Source organism: Schistocerca piceifrons, chromosome 3 (genome assembly GCF_021461385.2).
Source record: "Schistocerca piceifrons isolate TAMUIC-IGC-003096 chromosome 3, iqSchPice1.1, whole genome shotgun sequence".
Lineage (NCBI taxonomy): Eukaryota > Metazoa > Arthropoda > Insecta > Orthoptera > Acrididae > Schistocerca > Schistocerca piceifrons.
In genome coordinates this window covers 100653309-100675211 of record NC_060140.1, presented here as the reverse complement: position 1 = coordinate 100675211, position 21903 = coordinate 100653309, and positions in this window count along the sequence as shown.

Below are 21903 nucleotides of genomic sequence, written 5' to 3'. Positions count from 1 at the left end.
TTCCGACAGCTCTGGAAATTTTGTTTTGTGCCTTACTTCGTAATATAATTTCTTAACGCTGTAAGCTGGCTTCTGTGCAGTTTTCATAATCTCGCATTTCACCGGAATTACCTTGCACCTGTATTTCTTTTGAAATAATATTCCTGTAACAATTTTAATTGACATCGCCTTTTATTCAATGAAGAGCCCTCAGATCATCAGTCCCTGTGTTTTGTTTTAATCTGCTAGCGTGCTTATTATGTATTTAAAATTTTTATAAGTGTGTTATTCTCTAAATGCAGTAAGTCGCCATCTGCGCAGTCTTGGCAAATCACGATAGTTAATCAAATTTATCTGCCCTCCGGTCCCTTCGACCACATTGTTGTTGTGTTTAGAGTATTCTTCAGTAATTTTAAGAAGGCTATCTATTGAACTTAGGACCAAAAATTTTTATATCTGTGTGTTAAAATGCCTTCTGCTTTTTCTGTTATGGTTTTCTGAATTTTCTTCAAACATTTTAAAAAGCTTAACTCTTGATATTATGTTGAAAAGATCTGTAACTATGTGTGAACGATTAACAGTAAAATCTTGTGCCCGCCGTTGTGACCGAGCGGTTCTAGGCACTTTAGTCCGGAACCGCGCTGTTGCTACGGTCGCAGGTTCGAATCCTGCCTCGGGAATGGATGTGTGTGATGTCCTTAGGTTAGTTAGGTTTAAGTATTACTAAATCCTAGGAGGCTGATGACCTCAGATCTTAAGTCCCATAGTGCTTAGAGCCATTTCAACCATTTTTAAAATCTTGTGCGATATCCCTGTAACTGAGGCGGAATAAGGGGAACCAGCTCGCCTCTGCCGAGGTAGATGGAAAACCGCCTAAAAACCATCCACAGGCTGGCCGGCACACCGGGCCTCGACGCTAGTCCGCCGGGCGGATTCGTGCCGGGGACCGGCACGCCTTCCCGCACGGAAAGCAGTGCTTTATGTTATTTATGTTGGTGTTACATCGAAGAATGAAAGAGGATGGCTGTGAAAATTCAATGGAAACTGCTAGGTTTCCATTGAATGGCTGTGAAAATTCAATGGAAACTGCTAGGTTTCCATTGAATTTTCACAGCCATCCCCTTTCATTCTTCGATGTGACACCAACATAAATAACATAAAGCACTGCTTTCCGTGCGGGAAGGCGTGCCGGTCCCCGGCACGAATCCGCCCGGCGGACTAGCGTCGAGGCCCGGTGTGCCGGCCAGCCTGTGGATGGCTTTTAGGCGGTTTTCCATCTACCTCGGCAGAGGCGAGCTGGTTCCCCTTATTCCGCCTCAGTTACACTATGTCAGCGATTGTTGTGCAAACACTGTCTCCACGCACGCGTACGCCATAATTACTCTACCACGCAAACGTTTGGGGTTGCACTCGTCTGGTGGGAGACGTTCCCGGTGAAGTCCTCTGGGGGCCGAACCGCACAATAATCCTGGGTTTGGTGTGGGGCGGCGGTGGGGTGAGTGGACTGCTGTAGCCTGTTGTGGGGTTGTGAACCACTGAGGGCTACGGCGGGGACGAAGTCTGTCCGTCATTTATAGGACCCCAAGTTCCATGCATACAATACAATACAATACAATACAATATAAATAACAGTTTTAATATGAGGGAAAGAGACCTAGCTTATGTTGAGATATTTGGCTAGTTCAAATGGCCCTGAGCTCTATGGGACTTAACATCTGAGGTCATCAGTCCCCTATAACTTCGAACTACTTAAGCCTAACAAACCTAAGGACGTCACACACATCCATGCCCGAGGTAGGATTCGAAACTCGCTGCTCAACTGGGCGTTTCTTTTGAAAGTACTGACACACTCGTCCACCAGTTGGGGTGCAAGCTTGGAACGTGCGGACAGTCTCATTCGAGGTGATCGACGAAATACAATCAGACACCTCGCTGCTCAAATGGGCCTCTCTGTTGATATTACTGACACACTCGTCCTCCAGTTGGGGTGCAAGCTTGGAACGTGTGGACAGTCTCATTCGAGGTGATCGACGAATTACAATCAAACACCTCGCTGCTCAACTGGGCGTCTCTGTTGATAGTACTGACACACTCGTCCACCAGTTGGGGTGCAAGCTTGGAACGTGCGGACAGTCTCATTCGAGGTGATCGATGAATTACAATCAAACAGCTCGCTGCCCAACTGGGTGTCTCTGTTAATAATACTGACACACTCGTCCTCCAGTTGTGGTGCAAGCTTGGGATGTGAGGACAGTCTCATTCGAGGTGATCGACGAATTACAATCAAACACCTCGCTGCTCAACTGAGCGTCTCTGTTGATAGTACTGACACACTCGTCCACCAGTTGGGGTGCAAGCTTGGAACGTGCGGACAGTCTCATTCGAGGTGATCGACGAATTACAATCAAACAGCTCGCTGCCCAACTGGGTGTCTCTGTTAATAGTACTGACACACTCGTCCTCCAGTTGTGGTGCAAGCTTGGGATGTGCAGACAGTCTCATTCGAGGTGATCGACGAATTACAATCAAACACCTCGCTGCTCAACTGGGCGTCTCTGTTGACAGTACTGACACACTCGTCCATCAGTTGGGGTACTCAATGGCTTGTGACCGTTCAGTTCTTTGCCGTCTAACAGAAGACCATAAAGGTCAGCGAAGGAGCATTCGTGCGGAATTGCTTGATGGTTACGACGCTGACCGAGACAATTCTGTACCGAACATCGTCACAGGCAGAGAAACATTGGTTCATCACTTCGAATCACAAACAAAACGGCAGTCCATGGAGTGGGACCACACAACATTCCACTTACGAAAATGTTCAAAGCCACATCCTCCGCAAGTAAAGTCGTGGCGATGAACTTCTTGGACTCTGATGGAGATATGCTTCCCTTTTGGTGCAATGATCAACTCTGAAGTGTACTGTGGTACGCACAGGAAATTGAAGAAACGATTTCAGAGTGTTAGTCTTCAGTCGTCACGAAAATGCAAACGAATTTCTCCATTTCCATGAACTGCAAGGCCTCACGAAAGTGTGGGCTCCCGGGAGAAGGTCACAAAACTTCATTGAACCGTTCTTCCTCATCCACCCTACAGCCTGGATCACGCATCTTCCGACTTCCATCTGTTTGGACCAATGAAAGAAGCACTCCGCTGAAGCAGTACGTAGATAATGGGAGGTTACTGATGCGTGGTACCTAGCAGTAGGGTGGCTTAAGGAAGTCGCATTGTACGGAGATTATGTTGAAAAATGGGTTTTGTAGCGAAAGGAGTGGGGAATAATGTCGTATATTGGAATCCTGCGTGTAGGAAATTGTCCACGCAACCTGTAAGTACAGTTCAAAACATTACTACTTAATAGGAAATACCAACCACCAGAACTGTTTATAACCTACAGGCACAATGACAAAAATGTAAATAAAATAGCTAACATATGTACATATTCCAGGCCACTGATGATGCCTTGCAGAAAATAAAGGCGAAACGCGTATGGCACTAAAATATACTGCTTGACACCTCGGTGAAGGTATGTTCTCGAAACTTCAAGAAAAGCCCGTACCGAGCAACTGAGCATCTCTCTTCCAGAGTCTTCCACTGGAGTTTATCTATCATCTCCGTAACGCTTTCGCGATTACTAAATGATCCTGTAACGAAGCGCGCTGCTCTCCGTTGGATCTTCTCTCTCTCTTCTATCAACCCTATCTGGGACGGATCCCACACCGGTGAGAAGTATTCAAGCAGTGGGCGAACAAGTGTACTGTAAACTATTTCCTTTGTTTTCGGTCTGCACTTTCTTAGGGTTCTTCCAATGAATCTCAGTTTGGCATCTGCTTTACCGACGATTAATTTTATATGGTCATTCCATTTTAAATCACTCCTAATGCCAACTCCCAAATAATTTATGCTAGTAACTGCTCCCAGTTGCACACCTGCTATATTGTAACTAAATGATAAAGGATCTTTCTTACATGTATTCGCAGCACATTACAGTTGTCTTCATTGAGATGCAACTACCATTCCCTGCACCATGCGTCAATTCGTTGCAGATCCTCCTGCATTTCACTACAATTTTCCATTGTTACAACCTCTCGATATACTACAGCATCATTCGCAAAAAGCCTCAGTGAACTTCCAAGGTCATTTATATATATTGTGAAAAGCAACAGTCCTACGACACTACCCTGCGCCACACTTGAAATCACTCTTACTTCGGAAGACTTCTCTCCATTGAGAATGACATGCTGCGTTCTGTTACTAAGGAACTCTTCAATCCAGTCACACAATTGGTCTGATAGTCCATATGCTCCTATTTTGTTCATTAAACGACTGTGGGGAACTGTATCAAACGCCAAGAAACACGGCATCTACCTGGGAACCCGTGTGTATGAACCTCTGAGTCTCGTGGACGAATAGCGCGAGCTGGGTTTCACAAGATCGTCTTTTTCGAAACCCATGCTGATTCCTACAGAGTAGATTTCTAGTCACCAGAAAAGTCATTATACTCGAACATAACGTGAGGGCGGACTTCGACTTCGTCATATTCGAATCTGATCAGCAGGATATTTTAGTTTGTGGAGATAATTCACATTAACATATTGCGCATTCATAGGAATAGAAATTCAGTACAGCACAACTTGTAACACTACGCTACTGCGCACGATACTTATTAAAGCCTGTGCTATGGTAAGTTGACGGGCTTCTCCTTATAAGAAAGGATTTTGGTATATATGTTGACCGCGTGTACCTGAATGGAGGCAAAATCAGACTTTCACCCACTCAGTAACAACAATGGTACGTCAAGCAAGTCCGAAGTGCAACTATACGTTAGGACGGACAGGAAACAACACAGCAGATGCTACCAATTTGTTAATAAAACGGTCGCCAGCCTAATTAGGCATTAATTGAGTTTCTTCCCCGTACAAGTTGAAGTACGTGTATGCAAAACAACACGTAATAACACTGCATAATATAGTAAATTTTAGAACCAGAAAATCTACTGAACTAATAATTTCACTTTCTGTACTAATATGAACAAGCCATAAATACACAACAATACACTACAATGTTTACTACAAACTTCGTACAGTCTATTGATCTGATTAAAATCGGGCATAGGTTACCCTAGAAATAGCACTTTCGAAACACACATACAATGTCAATTTTGAAAAAGGTAAAACACTAATAACTTTTGGTTTTATCTTGACTTTAACTTTGCTGGTCAAATCAGTTCAGTACATTCCAGAATTTACATGAATAGCAAAGAAAAAGGGGGGGGACCCTGAAACTTTTATGATCACTGTACTGAAATTTTTGATTATGGAATCGTTATGCACTCAAGATTTCCAATATATGAGTTACTACTCTTTTTGTCTTATTTCTTGCTCAAATAACTACCATTATTTTTGTCTCAAATTAATTAGCCTTCATTACTAAACCAATTTCAACATTATCTTCCAACTTTGTCAGACCTATATTATTTACCTATATATTCATTAACAACAAAGTTCTTTAAACATCATTCTAACATAGATAGGTCTGCAGGTAATTATTATTAACATAAACTTTAAATCTTCATCTCGGGACACTCGGATTGCACAACATGTGGAATGGATCCTGTCTAGGTTAGTGATGAGCATAATTAAATGATAGGACAGTTCTGGTAAAAGTTAAGTTGTTATTGAACAGTAAGGAACAAAAGTAACACTGGTCCACACGAATACAGTACTAAAAGATTCAACCTGTTCGTATCGATGCGGAGGTTAGCGGTCGGCGAGATGGCGAGGCGCAGAGCACACATACAATAACAGCTATGGCTCTTGATGTATCGGCACTTTACTTCTTCATAGTGTCGCAATAATTTTCCATTTAGTGCCTATGGAATTTTGCCATGCTGTACAGTCGTCAGAAACGGCACATCCGAGGCTCAATGCAACTACGTTTTCCAGGAGAGCCTCCTCGGTCCAGAACGTGTTACTCAGACCGATGCCGAACTCCGACTATCACTGCTGAGCCCGTTATGCCGTGCAGCGCCCGTGTGCATTTTCCCGCGCTCGCCTGCCATCCACCTTTTACCGCTCCCCTACAGACAGGATATTCACCAAAGGTTTTGCATTCCACATATCCTAATACATTGCCTACGTATGGACCAGGCGCACAATTACAACTTTAACATCTTACAACAGTTTCAACATTTCTTACATTTCCATTTTCTTATAATATTGCTTGCAATTTGACATAAACATTAATATCCACATCGAAAATTGTTTATAGTTTCCTCAACACAATGACATGAAAAGAAAAAGAAATGAAATCAGAACATCGATTACACTAATTTACCAAAATCAGAAGAAAAACTTATTGTATGTACAATAGTATAGCGTTGGTGTTGTTACTATCTACACTGTTGATGACAGATTTCTGGAGACAGTATCTGTCGTAAAATATCTAGAACTAACTATGCAGAACGGAATTAAGTGAAATGGCCACACGCACTGAGATGACAAAAGTTAAGGCATACCTCCTAATGCCCTTTCGGACCTCCTTTTGCCCGGATCAGTACAGCAGCTCGTCGTGGCATGTACTCAACGAGCCATTGGAAGTCCCCTGCAGAAATACTGAGGAACGCTGATTCTCTAGCCGTCAATAAATGTGAAAATGTGGTCGATGCAGGACTTTGCGCACGAACTGACCTCTCGATTACGTCCCATAAATTTTTGATTGGATTCGTGTCGCACGATTTGTGTGGTAAAATCATTCGCTAGAACTGGCCATGATGTTCTTCAAACCAACTGCGAACAATTGTAACCCGGTGACCTGGGGCTTGTCATAAATAAAAATTCCATCGTTATTTGGGAACATGAAGACCATGAATGGCTGCAAAAGGTCTCCAAGTCGCCGAACATAACCATTTCCATTCAATGACCGGTTCATTTGGACCATAGGACCCAGTCCATTTCATGCAAGCATAGCCAACCCTGTTGTACAGCCACCACCAACTTGCCAAGTTGCTCGTTGACAACTTAGGTCAATTGGTTTCGTATGGTCTGTGCTACACTCGAACCCTTTCATCAGCTCTTACCATCTGAAACCAGGACTCGTCTGAGCTGGCGACGGTTTTCCAGTCGTCTAGGGTTCAATAGATTTGATAATGAGCCCAAGAGGGTTCGTTTAGTCGGCCTGGGAGCGTTGCAAAAATGATCAACAAACTCCAGTGGCAAACGTTACGAGAGATGTGTTGTGCATCACAGAAAGGTTTACCGTTGCAATTTGAAGTGAAGTGACTGCGACGAGAAAATTCGAAAAACTAGAGCTAATACAGAAACTTACCGACACTCATTCTTCCCCCACACCATTCGGGAGGGGTACAGGGAATGTAGGATCACCTAGTGGTGCCAGAAGTATCCTCCGCTACTCACCTTCAGGTGGCTACCGGAGTATGATCTAGATGTAGATGTGGTTGTTGGACATTGCCTTTTACGTGTTGTACTAATAAAGTACGACTTATGCACTACCTGGGAAACAGAAATTATTGCGTGTGTAACACTAAACAAACATCATACAGCTTACTGTATTATGGCGCTCCTCGATATGTCTATTCACGTCCATGTGCGTACACCAATATTTAACGCATTGATCCAAGCTGCCGGCCGGTGTGGCCATGCGGTTAAAGGCGCTTCAGTCTGGAACCGCGTGACCGCTACGGTCGCAGGTTCGAATCCTGCCTCGGGCATGGATGTGTGTGATGTCCTTAGGTTAGTTAGGTTTAATTAGTTCTAAGTTCTAGGCGACTGATGACCTCAGAAGTTAAGTCGTATAGTGCTCAGAGCCATTTGAACCATTTTTTTTTTTTTTAATCCAAGCTGCGGCTCGCGTTGGTACTGTTTGTAGGTTTCCGTCCGCTGCTGGAGGCCAGACTGTATTGTTTAGTTGACATGGTTGTGGTTGTTTGTCTTCTTCTTGTGTTGACTGGCGCCACTTGGTTTTGCAAGCGTTGGCTGTCCGCTAGTGGCTATGTAGAAACTGTGGCCCTATCTTTGGGGCGACATCGTTGTTCTTCCGGGTCGTGTGAGTGTGCAGATCGGTTGGGGACTCAGGAGGAGCCAGGTCCGCACAGTTCGGAAACACGCCGGGACCGCTGGCGGCGCATATGGACTACCGGATTGAAGGCCTGTGGTCACTGGGGTTCACGACCTCGTTGTAAAGCGGATCCTGCAAGTTAAGAGTGCATTTTGGTTCAAGTAGAAAACCTCCACCATTGTATCTTGTGGTTCTCCAGTGACTTGGGTTCCTGTTGCTGCTCGTAGTGTGGTCAAGGTGAAGAGCAGCGAGTGCAGTGCTTTGAGAAGGTGGACCTGATTAGCTTTCCTGGACTTCACTACTATTTATTGCGTTGTGTTTGTTACTATTTGTTATATTCAACCAGCGTTTTTTTTTCCTGCCTCGTAGCCGCTAACGCCCTAGTTACATGCCCTGGCATCAAGGGATCACCAATTTAGTATTGGAGGACAGCGTGGAGGGTAAAATTCGTAGAGGGAGACCAAGAGATGAATACACTAAGCAGATTCAGAAGGATGTAGGCTGCAGTACGTACTGGGAGATGAAGAAGCTTGCACAGGATAGAGTGGCATGGAGAGCTGCATCAAACCAGTCTCAGGACTGAAGACCACAACAGCAACAACCTGCCCTGGAGGTTAGAGTTTGTAACGGCAGTGTATGTTCCTCGCCTTACCGCTACTGTCCGGTGAAAGGTGTAGTTTTGACAGCTTTCTTGATTGTAGGTTGGTTGGCGATTCTTCTACTCTGGTGGTAGTGATTCCTTTCTTGTTCCGGGCACTCTAAGCACAGTATTCTGCAGGCGGAGTCCAGACTGCGGTTCTGGCTTTGGCGTATTTTTACATCTTTGCATTTGGTTTATTGGACGACAGGTAGCCTCAGCAAGATTGTCATTCGTCATTCGTTAGACTGCCACTGGTCTGAGTTATCATCTTGTCAAATGAATGCTACTCTTGGCTGCCTATCTTATTGCTCGCAAAAGTGTTTTTTTTTTTTTTTTTGCCAGACCTACTCAGAGGTCGATTTCTGGTGCACCGTCTGTGACTGGCCCTTGTGTTTTATTATTGTATTAGTTGTGTTATTGTATGTTTCTAAATTTTTAATACAATTGCCATTCTTGGCGTTACAGCCGGTTTAAATGATTGTGCTACCAAGTTTACCATCATTTTGCCTCACCTGTTTGGAGATGAGTTGCTTGTCTTTTTCAATTAACCTTTGCTGTTGTATTTGCTTTTTTACTGTATGTTTTCTTAATCTTTTATATAATTGCCGTTGTTGGAGTTATAGGCTTTCAGCCGTGACTGTGGTTACTTGCCTTAAAATTCTAACTGGGATAACATTGGCTTGTTTTTAAAACATTATTTGCTGTGCCTGTATTTTTATGCTCATTTGGTAAAGTGTAATGCACTGAAAGCAGTATTAATTGCACAGTTCTGTATTTCTTCATTGCTGAGCCTGGAATTACCGTTTTAAAATAAATGTGTGTAGTTGCAAAAGGGAACCAATAGTAACTGATTACGGCCCCATCCACAATGGTAACCGAATCCTGCCTTCCTTCACTACCAGGTGTTGTGTACATAGTTCCGCGAAGTCAGCGCATACACAACTTTCACACTAGAGCGATCCCCGCTAAGCACAACAGCGCATGCGCAGCGCTCGTCCGTCTCTGCACTACGAAATTGCGCTGCCTTAGAGATGGACCAAATTCGGCTTCCGCCGATCCGCGTATTAATATGTAACGCAGCCAATGAGATTGCTGCTAGCGTAGAACCTTTTCTCCTCGCGGATCACACTCGCGCAGTGATACCTGAAAGCACAGGGTATTATAACGAGTGTACAGACTTCCGATAAGTTAGTCTGCATTAGTCGTACCAGTCTGCATTAGTCTGTACCAGTCTATAGTCAAGTTTCAGTCTGCACCTAAGAAGATTACCATATTCCTGTACATAGCCATGAAGATAAATGAATAGACACTTTGTCAAGTATCAGAGATATGCGAGAATAAGATTAACATACCAAGACCAAAGGAACTTCAGATTGTCAGTTGTAAATAGCATCCACAATCAAGTTACGTAAGGTGTATGCTTTTTATTATTTTAATAGATGTGTGTGAAAATTAATCAAGTTCTGTTTAAAGTTGGTCAACGTCAATCTACTACTCTAAGCGTGCAAGTGGCATTTCTATCGTCTGACCTAACGGCAGAAGATAAAGACGCCACGATAAGACAACAAGACATATTGCTGACACTCACCTACTTCGTTAGAGCGACAAGTCAAATAATCTGATGGTGTGTGTACCGAAGGTCTTACAGTACGCACACCACACCAGGTTACACGCATGTTGTTATTGTCGTATGGGTAAGTTCTCGAGACATTGCATTCGCACGTTGTCTTGGACTATTGACTCAATCTTACCGCCAGATAAGGCAATTTTCCAGTTCGTGACGGTTTACGTGCCCGAGCGTTTCCTTTTACATTTCCGCGGCGCTGCTACCGCAGAAATAAGTCCCTCGAGACGTAGGAACTGGTGGAGGGGGGGCGGAGGAGGGGGCGTTCGTGGGGACCAATCAGAGTGCACGGTGCGCGGCGCTGTGGCGGCAGTCGAAATGCGGGAGATTGGTGCCGCGAGAATGGCCCTGCGAGCACTCCGGGCGCAGGGAAATGAGTGCCGCTGTGGAGGCGACCTACTTACCGGAACGGCTCCTGCAGGAGGGGAAGCAGCGGCTGTAGCTGTTTACTTTATTCAGTACCCCATCACCCGGTGCGCCAGCCGCACCCAATAACAGTAATAATAAAAAGAAGTACGCCGGCGAGCGAGAGGCGGCGAACCGGCGCGGCGTCAAGCGGCGGGACGAAAATAAAATTATTTGCTGACGGATATCGGAGGCGTACCGCGCAGTGACTGCACAACCTGTGCGCCCCGCCATCTGACGACAGTGGTGTGCAAGCCTTTCCAAGTTCCTGGAAAAAGCCCCCGCCATCTAGTGGATTGTGTACCAACAGCACCCAACGGAGACACAACTCCAACCGAAGCAAGTTGTGTTCACGCATATTATGCACTGGGTACAATGTTTTCTTACACTGATATAGTGGCCGTCACACAAACAGCAACCTCAAAGTTATTTCACCGTCCTACAGCATTGCCAGTTCGTGATAATTTCAAATGTTAACAAAATGCTGAAAAACATACTTTATGCTGGGCCTACTGTGAAATATATGTCTTGAAAGGACATTGTAAGTAAGATTCCAGTATCACTGCTTAAAGCCGGCCGGGGTGGCCGAGCGGTTCTAGGCGCTACAGTCTGGAGCCGAGCGACCGCTGCAGTCGCGGGTTCGAATCTTGCCTCGGGCATGGATGTGTGTGATGTCCTTAGGTTACGTTTAATTAGTTCTAAGTTCTAGGCGACTGATGACCTCAGAAATTAAGTCGCATAGTGCTCAGAGCCATTTGAACCATTTCTTTTGTCAAAAAGCTACGGTAAATAGTTACAGTATTGTATCAAAATATTACGTAAACTCTACAAAACAGCCCAAAATAGATGTGAAATCGATATTTTAGAGCTCCATTTGTAGTATAACGAGAACAGTCACCAAACATAGTCCCACCAGCTGTTATATATACGTTAGGACAACGTAGATGCACTTGAAAATGGAAATCATCCGAAACAGCTGTCGTAATAATAAAAGTTTTAAGCAGTGATCCTGGGACTTTAGTTACAATTCTGGAAAATATTGGACATATTTATTTTTAGTCTAGAATATGATGCGGTACTTTCCGAAAGAAAATTCTTGCCAGCTACTACGAAAATAAATAAAAAATAACATAACAAGAAATGCTGAAGAAAAATATTTATTTGTTTTGACTTGTGGAAAAAAACAGAAACACTGATATCTGTGAACTGAAAATAACGTATGAACATTCGCAAGGTTTGTAGATACATATGCCACATATTTTATCGTGAAAACATAAAATTATTTCGATGGAAATGAACAGTAAATGTCGTGTGACTAGGGCCTCCCGTCGGGTAGACCGTTCACTTGGTGCAAGTCTTTCGAATTGACGCCACTGCGGCGACTTACGTGTCGATGGGGATAAAATGATGATGATAAGGACAACACAACACCCAGTCCCTGAGCGGAGAAAATTTCCGACCCAGCCGGGACTCGAATCCTGGCTGGTTCCATCGCGCTGACCACTCAGCTACCAGTGGCGGACATTATTTCGATCATAAAATAAGATGCGGTAAGAGGCGTGAAACTGTTCCGCCTGTATGGCAAAAATGTCGTGGCTGACGAATTTGTATTTTCTTGGACCTCGTAGAAACTTTCAGCGAGAAAGTTGTTCAGAAAACTATGAAATTAATTATGGTAACAGCTCAGGCATCATTACTGCATTGTGACACGTATGAACACATTTTATTTACGAGAGACGCAGTGCGTGACAGCGAGTGAATACATGTGTGCCACCGCCAGGATTTTAGTTCAGACACCTCGCCTTTGCCCGCCCTTGGATGCATGATGGGGGCCTTTCAGGCCCCAGAGTGAATTAATCGTTCCTTTAAACATAATAACTGGACCCTATTTTACTTAATCCTTAAAAATACTTAAAGGATTAAGAAACACGACAAAACTGCATTTAATAGAGCAAACACTGTATGATAGCAGTGTTTCCTTACTGCTATCTACATAATGCATGCATGGGGCTTTTCAGGTGTGTTGTAATCTAATGCTCTAGCAAGCGATTTTCTGCCAGTCTGTGAATGTCGGTACCTGTGAAATTTTTATACTGGCAATTGCTGCACGTGCTGAAAACCTTCTGAATCAACTTCAACACTGAACAGGAAGTCTATTACTGTTGTCTAGACTTCCTGTTCATTGTTGAAGTTGACCTCAGAAGTGAAAGGTTTTCCTCTCTTAGGTGGTGTACGTAATTATGTTCGTTATTCTCTCTATTATTCCTTCTCTTTGAGGCGTCATGTCATGGACTGCGCGGCCGCTCCCGCCGGGAATTCGAGTCCTCCGTTGGGCATGGGTGTCTGTGTTGTTTTTAGCTTAAGTTAGTTTAACTAGTGTGTAAGTCTCCGGGGCGATGACCTCAGCAGTATGGTCCCTTAGGAATTCACAGACATCTGAACACATTTTGCAAATACTGCGAACCTATAAAATTCAAATAATGTAGCAAGAACACCGCAGCCTACAAATACAAATAATATAGCAAGCACAACCCAATCGCGAAATGCAAATAATGTAGCACTTCCAGCCCAGACTGCAAAATCGGACGCGATGGAACTCAATGGAGCAAAATACCACCTCCTCCTAGTAGAACGCTTACTCATAACACAATGAAAGTTTCTCCAACACCTGTTAATGAAACAACATAAACAACAAAATGTGAGCTGTCGCTGTGGCCGAGCGGTTCTAGGCACTTCAAAAAGAGGGTTCAGATGGCTGTGAGCACTATGAGACTTAACATCTGAGGTCATCAGTCCCCTAGACTTAGAACTACTTAAACATAACTACCCTAGGGACATCACACACATCCATGCCCGAGGCAGGATTCGAATCTGCGACCGTAGCAGCAGCGCGGTTCCGGACTGAAGCGCCTAGAACGGCTCGGCCACAGCGTAGGCGCTTCAGTCCAGAACCGCGCAGTTGCTACGGTCGCAGGTTCGAATCCTGCCTCGGGTGTGGATATGTGTGAAGTCCTTAGGTTGGTTAGGTGTAAGTAGTTCTAAGTCTAGGGGACTGATGACCTCAGATGTTAAGTCGCATAGTGCTTAGAGCCATTTTTTGAACAAAATGTGCTCGGAGCTACTTCATCACAAATAATATCGTGGATCTACATGTACGTGATTACTCTGCTATTCACAATAAAGTGCCTGGCAGAGGGTTCAATGAACCAATCTCAAGTTGTCTCTACTCTCTAACAGCGCACGGGAAAAACGAGCACTTCAATTTTTCTGTGCGGACCCTGATTTCTCTAATTTTATCGTGATGATCGTTTCTCCCTATGTACGTGGGTGCCAATAGAATGTTTTCGCAATCGGAGGAGCAAACAGGCGATTCTAAATTTCATGGGAAGATCCCGTCGCAACGAAAATTGCCTTTGTTTTAATGGTTGCCACTCCAATTCACGTATCATGTCTGTGGCACTATCTTCCCAATTTCGAGATAATACAAAACGAGCCACGCTTCTTTGTACATTTCCGATGTCATCCGTCAGTCATACCTGATGCAGATCCCACACATCACAGCAGTACTCCAGAATAGGGCGGACAAGCGTGGTGTAAGCTGCCTCTTTAGTATACCTGTTGCACCTTCTAGGTGTTCTGCCAAAGAATCGCAATCTTTAATTTGCTCTACCCACAACATTTTCTATGAGATCGTTCCAATTTAGATTATTTGTAATTGTAATCCCTAAGTATTTAGTTGAATTTACAGCCTTCAGATTTGTGTGGCTTCCAGCGTAATCGAAATTTAGTTGGTTCAAATGGCTCTGAGCACTACGGGACGTAACTTCTGAGGTCATCAGTCCCCTAGAACTTAGAACTACTTAAACCTAACTAACCTAAGGACATCACACACATCCATGCCCGATGCAGGATTCGAACCTGCGACCGTAGTGGTCTCACGGTTCCAGACTGCAGCGCCTAGAAGCGCTCGGCGCCCCTGCCGGCGGAAATTTAGTGGATTTCTTTTAGTACTCATGTGAATAACTTCACAGTTTTCTTTATTCACGGTCTATTGCCTCTTTTCGCAACATACAGATATTTTATCTAAATCATTTTGCAATTCATTTTGGTCATCTGATGTCTTTACTGCAAACAATCTAAGACGGCTACTAAGATTGCCTCCTATATCGTTAATATATATGAGAACATTAGAGGTCCTGTAACACTTCCTTGTGTCCATGTAAACTTGAAAGGAAAATTTCTCGGTGCTGCTCAAAATGTTCTAACAATGTATGCAACGAACATAGTGTGTTTGTCTGTGATGATGGTTTCCAATGATGTGTAGACTTTTGCAACAGGCCGTGTATCTTTAGTAGAATAAAATGCTTTGCAGCTTAATTTTTGTTGTGCTCTTTTAATGTGTAACTTAGCCACCTTCTTACTTTATACTTTGTGTTTGGATGCTTTATGCATATTGATTTGCATTGTACCTCAGCATTGTGCAATTCCTACTTTATATAAACGCTAATATAAGTTGTTATATGCCAAAATAATAAAATCAGTAAAGATTAAATTGAAACATATTCCGTTGAAATTAACGTCCAAAGTTTTTCTTTAATGTTTTCCTAACTTAAACTAACTATAGATGAATTTTATAAGACAGTATTTTCTAGTTTATAAAAGTAAGTTGTCATAACATACGTATCAAAACTGAAAAATAACGATATTTACAGAAATCTCATTGGTAGCTTCTGAGGTCCCTGTCATGCGTTTGCGTCATTCCGAACACTCATGCACCCAGGGGTCAATACGACCGAGAATTTTCTCTACCGCCCGATTTTTTTTTTTCTTGGCAGCTGTTAACCTTCGTCACTGCACCGAGCACCGATATACGCTATACAAAAGTAACTGCAGGTACTTCCCGTTGAAGTTGAGCAAAATATTTTTACCTGTTGTTTTGTAATACCCAAGTTTCATCGAAGTATACTTTAAGACTATTGTCCTCAGCACTCAGCAACGCATTTTACACAAAACTTCGCTCTTTTTGCTCCAAAGTCCCTGCATCCATTAAAATTTTTTGTCCGCCTTTATACTTTTGGAATCAAAAAGCAAGTGAGCGGAGAAAACAAAGAACGTGTCCAGAATAATTGATTTTTTCGAGGAGACCACCCTGCATTTTTCTAGCCATCGGATACTCTCCGTTGTCGTAGTATCGAAGTACAGTTCTGCGCACTAACTTATTTTCAGAATCGTCTAATTCCGTAATTCCCGTTTTCATTCACATCCCTTTCTTGTAGAATCAATATATGAACTCACATCCAGAGACCCTGCCGAAGTTACTGAGCTGATTCAGGAATATGCAAAATTTTTGAAATTCCTGGGTTCTTCACTGTTGACCAGATCAGTAAAAAATGTTCAATACTTTCTACACGACAGTATTGTTTCCGAATGTCTCTTCGCCCTTTACTCGCACTGACTGGTGTAGCGCTACACGCAGGCCCTTCCTCCCGCATTTTGCTCACTACCAAGTGCACCATTCCACGGAAGACAGAAACCACACTTAAACACCCGATATCACACGGAGACATGGAGCATTTAGCTGGTGATGGCATACCGACTATTAACAGTTTGTATGCCACAACAGAGTTATTAGGTAGGCGAATCATAGCGCTTAAGCGCCGCCGGAGTGTAGGGACCGGGTGTGCCCTTGAGGTGTTTAATTTAGTGACAGCCACTATAGCTAATTACCTAGCGTTCTAAGATTTCTTTATTCATGCCAAAATCCAGCAACAAAATTTCCGAGGAAAATGGAAATTTGTGGTAAGGACTACGGGACCAAACTCCTGAGGCCATCGGTGCCTAGGGTTACGTTCTCCTTAAACTAACTTACGCTAAGGACAACACACACACACACTTGCCCGAGGAAGGACTCGAACCTCCGACGGGGCAGCCGCGGGAACCGTGACAAGACGCCCTCGACCGCACGGCTACCCCGCGAGGCTAAAATTTCCGATGCTCTTCAGGGATATCTTCTGAGTATTTATGTACCAGGCACCAATGGTCTATTGTGACTCGTTACAAAGTGGTATTACTAGTTACTCGCATTGTTACCACAGTTGTCTTCGTTTGTGTGAAAATCCCTCTACAACAGCGATGCAGCATATAATATGTAATCACCAAAGCACAACACTAAATTAATTGTGAAAAAGGAGATGCAAAGTTACTGCATGTGGTTGTCGTCGCTGCGAAAACAGCTCGGGCTAGAGTCGCTGTGACGCTGTTCCATTATGTTCACTGAACCCATACAAAAGGTGCATATCGAACAACTCTTTATCAGCAAGCCCATCCATAATACTGCAGTGTGTCACTGTTCGCGTAGAACTACTACTCCTGAAAACGCGAGACGACTGACCAAGATTGAACGATAGTTTCAGTGTGAAATAAAATTTTTTGTTGACAGTTCTGACTATCGTTACTAAATGGTACACGTTTGTTTAAAACAAGACACATAGAACATACCGTCGACATTGCGCTATTCTACAGATGTTTTGATTGCAATACAAACACAGAAATAAATGGGGGTAATTACTCTGTCAAGGGTCCGTTGTACCAAAATAGGAAATATCTCAGACCAATCTCCGAAGTTTTGTCGCAGTAGTTCATCTTCCAATTTTTTTAAGAGCCCGCTATCTAATAAGTACCGAGCCGACAGTAGTGCACCACTTAAACCAAGAAATATTTTATTTCAGATGAGCACTAAAATACGATAGGACAGATTGAGTAGTAGAGATCCCTTTAGCTGCGCTGCACAGGAAGGATATCTCAGATTGTGACCTCGAGCCCGAAATTTCTGTGCAGTGCCTCCAAGATTCCTTACCAAGGTATGTTGATATGCTAGTCTACTTAATCCTAGATTAGTGTTTTACAGGTTTACCGTGATGCCTGGTACAATAACGGGCCGCAATATGTTATACATTCTACAGGGTGGTCCATTGGTAGTGACCGGGCCAAATATCTCACGGAATGAGCATCAGGCTCGGAAACTACAAAGAACGAAACTCGTCTAGCTTGAAGGGGGAAACCAGATGGCGCCATGGTTGGCCCGCTAGATGGCCCTGCCATTGGTCAAACGGTTATCAATTGTGTTTTTTTTTTAAATAGGAACCCCAACTTTTTATTACATATTCGTGTAGTACGTAAAGAAAGATGAATGTTTTAGTTGGACCACTTTTTTCGCTTTGTGATAGATGGCGCTGTGATAGCCACAAACGTATAAGCACCTGGTATCACGTAACATTCCGCCAGTATGGACTGTATTTGTTTCGTGATACATTACCCGTGTTAAATTGGACCGTTTACCAATTGCGGAAAACGCCGATATCGTGTTGATGTATGGCTGTTGTGATCAAAATACCCAACGGGCGTGTGCTATGTATGCTGCTCGGTATCCTGGACGACATCATCCAAGCGTCCGGACCGTTTTCCGGATAGTTACGTTATTTAAGGATACAGGAAGTGTTCAGCCACGTGTGAAACGTCAACCATGACCTGCAACAAATGATGATGCCCAAGTAGGTGTTTTAGCTGCTGTCGCGGCCAATCCGCACATCAGTAGCAGACAAATTGCGCGAGAATTGGAAATCTCAAAAACGTCGGTGTTGAGAATGCTACAACATCGATTGCACCCGTACCATATTTCTATGCACCAGGAATTGCATGGAAACGACTTTCAACGTCGTTTACAGTTCTGCCACTGGGCACAAGAGAAATTAAGGGGAAAATGACAAATTTTGTGCACGCGTTCTATTTAACGACGAAGCGTCATTCACCAACAGCGGTAACGTAAACTGGCATAAAATGCACTATTGGGCGACGGAAAATCCACAATGGCTGCAACAAGTGGAACATCAGCGACCTTGGCGGGTTAATGTATGGTGCGGCATTATGGGAGGAAGGATAATTGGCCCCCATTTTGTCGATGGCTATGTAAATGGTGCAATGTATGCTGATTTCCTATGTAATGTTCTACCGATGTTACTACAAGATGTTTCACTGCATGACGAAATGGCGATGTACTTCCAACATGATGGATGTCCGGCACATAGCTCGCGTGCCGTTGAAGTGGTATTGAATAGCATAATTCATGACAGGTGAATTGATCGTCGACGCACCATACCATGGCCCGCACGTTCGCCGGGTCTGACGTCCCCGGATTTCTTTCTGTGGGGAAAGTTGAAGGATATTTGCTATCGTGATCCACTGACAACGCCTGACAACAAGCTCAGCGCATTGTCAATGCATGTGTGAACATTACGGAAGGCGAACTGCTCTATTTTGAGAGGACTGTCGTTACATGTATTGCCAATGAATTGAGGTTGACGGACATCATTTTGAGCATTTATTGCATTAAATTGGTATTTACAAGTAATCACGCTGTAACAGCATGCTTTCTCAGAAATGATAAGTTCACAAAGGTACATATATCACATTGGAACAACCGAAATAAAATATTTAAACGTACCTACGTTCTGTATTTTAATTTAAACAACCTACCTGTTACCAACTGTTCGTCTAAAATTGTGAGCCATATGTTTGTGACTATTACAGCGCCATCTATCTCAAAGCGAGAAAAGCGGTCCAAATAAAACATTCAAATTTCTTTACGTACTACACGAGTATGTAATAAATAATGGGGTTTCCTATTTTAAAAAAACGCAGTTGATATCTGTTTGACCCATGGCAGCGCCATCTAGCGAGCCATCCATAGCTCCATCTGGTTTCTCCCTTGAAGCTATACAAGTTTCGGCCTTTGTAGTTTTTTCGTTTGACGCTTATTTTGTGAGATATTTGGCCTGGTCACGATCAGTGTACACCCTATATATGGAGATTTTACATCATGTGATGAAGAATTAGTATTGACATGTGTTATGTATGCAATGTATTGCGTCTCCTCATGTGTTTTGTCGTATGTTTACTCTTATTCCAACTTACACTCTGTGTTAAAAATCTATGTTATTATGGTAACAGATTTAGTGTTGCACCTGGTACAACAGCCGGTCACAATTATGTGATGTCTTCCTTTTTATTGTCCCTACGTTTGGGCGTCTGTATGCTCTACTTCGAGTGTTTCGTCTTCTGTGTCCGTAGTACTGGAGTCCTCATCTTATTGACCCAGTCTCCCATTCAGTCTCTGCTACGATGCCTGTAACGTCCCATTTCCTTAATATAGAGTTAATTCTGTCTTGGAGAAGTGGTTTGTTGCCGGCCGGACTGGCCGTGCGGTTCTAGGCGCTACAGTCTGGAACCGAGCGTTCGCTACGGTCGCAGGTTCGAATCCTGCCTCGGGCACGGATGTGTGTGATGTCCTTAGGTTAGTTCGGTTTAATTAGCTCTACGTGCTAGGCGACTGATGACCTCAGAAGTTAAGTCACATAGTGCTCGGAGCCATTTGAACCATTTTGGTCTGTTAGTTCATTTAGTTTTCCCCATTTGTGTGGGTCCCTGAGCGTTTTATGTAGTGTCGTGATTCCTAGTACATTACGCCAAGCGTGTTAGTACCTCTCGCAGTGCAGCACGGTGTTTTCAGAGGATCCTTGTTCAGCGCATTGGCAGTTCCCGTCGGCAGAATGTGAGAAGAGCTGTAGGTGGGCTGGATACGGGCCACGCCCAGTGACGAAATAAACCAATCCACGGCCAGGACTTGCACCATTAAACCCGTAACGGTGGTCTAATGTTCAGGAAAATGTTGTGCAAAAAATGTTCAAATGTGCGTGAAATCTCATGGGACTTAACTGCTAAGGTCATCAGTCCCTAAGCTTGCACACTACTTAACCTAAATTATCCTAAGGAGAAACACACACACCCATGCCCGAGGGAGGACTCGAACCTCCGCCAGGATCAGCCACACAGTCCATGACTCGTCCGCTCGGCTAATCCCGCGCGGCAAAATGTTGTAGGCCTTTGTCACTTTGGTCTCACTTCCATTGGCAGACATCCAACCGACAAGTGTTTAGTTGACGTTTGTGCTCGTTGAAGTCCTCTGTTATTTCTCTGATCTTATCATATCTTCCCCTATTGTATTAGGAAAAGGAATGAAAATTGACTAAAATGTAGAAACGGAATTACTTTATTTACTTTTCAGGAATTTCATGTCTTTCAAATTGACCGTTAGGTCCTGGTTCACAGTTGAAAGATACACTAAGTCACAGGTACTAATTTTTAATTGTTTCGAAGGGACATACGAGGGTTGTCCAGAAAGAAAGCTCTGATCGGTCGCTAAATGGAAACCACGGTGAAAATCTGAAACATTTCATTTGCAAGAGTTAGCTACAGGTAGTTCTCTACATAGCCGCCGCTCCGATTTAGACATCTGTTGGTGCGTTATACCAAATTTCCAACAACAACGTCATAGAAGGCAGCCGTCTGTGCTTTCTAATAATTCCCTACGCTGGCCTATAGCGCATAGTCTGCGCCAAAGTGTTGTCTTCGTATCCAGCGTTTTATGTGCACAGAGATGATACTCAGGACGATCCAATTAGGCCTGTGTTGTAGGTGATAGAACACTTCACATCGAAAAGGCTGTAGGAGTGTCTTCACAGCCCCTGCAGAGTGCGGCTGAGAATTGACATGACGAAGGAAGTGCATGGCAGTTGTGTTAGGTGGGCTGCATTCATTAAGGCGAAGCCTCTCGGCGGGCTCTCCTGCTTGGCGGGAGACATCGTTGTTCTAGGCACCTTCACTAGCTAACAGTGCTCTCACAACTGAAAAGAGCGTCTTGATGCGATCGATGGGCTTACTAGAGACACTGCCAAAACGTCTGTGCAAAGCTTCACTGTGGTGTCCATTTCGCTATCGATCAGAACTTACTTTCTGGACAATCCTCGTATTTTTATCAGCAATTTCATCTAGACACAAGAACCTGCAGTCCATAGAAAGCGTTGATAGGCTTGTAAATTTGTCCACCCATTTTTTTTTTCTTTTCTTTGATGAAACCTTGTGAACGCTTCCTATTTCATGTCGTGTGTTGTATTAAGATAACTGTGACGCGGAAGGCATGTAACTTCGGAACGAATAAAAATTAACGCCTTTGCATCGTAGTTGAGCCTACGTTTTAACTCTGGAACATTTTCACTGTCGTAAATACAGCCGACAAATTTTCCAATGATTATTGAACGTAACGGTGACTGAGAGTCTGTGCTGAAAA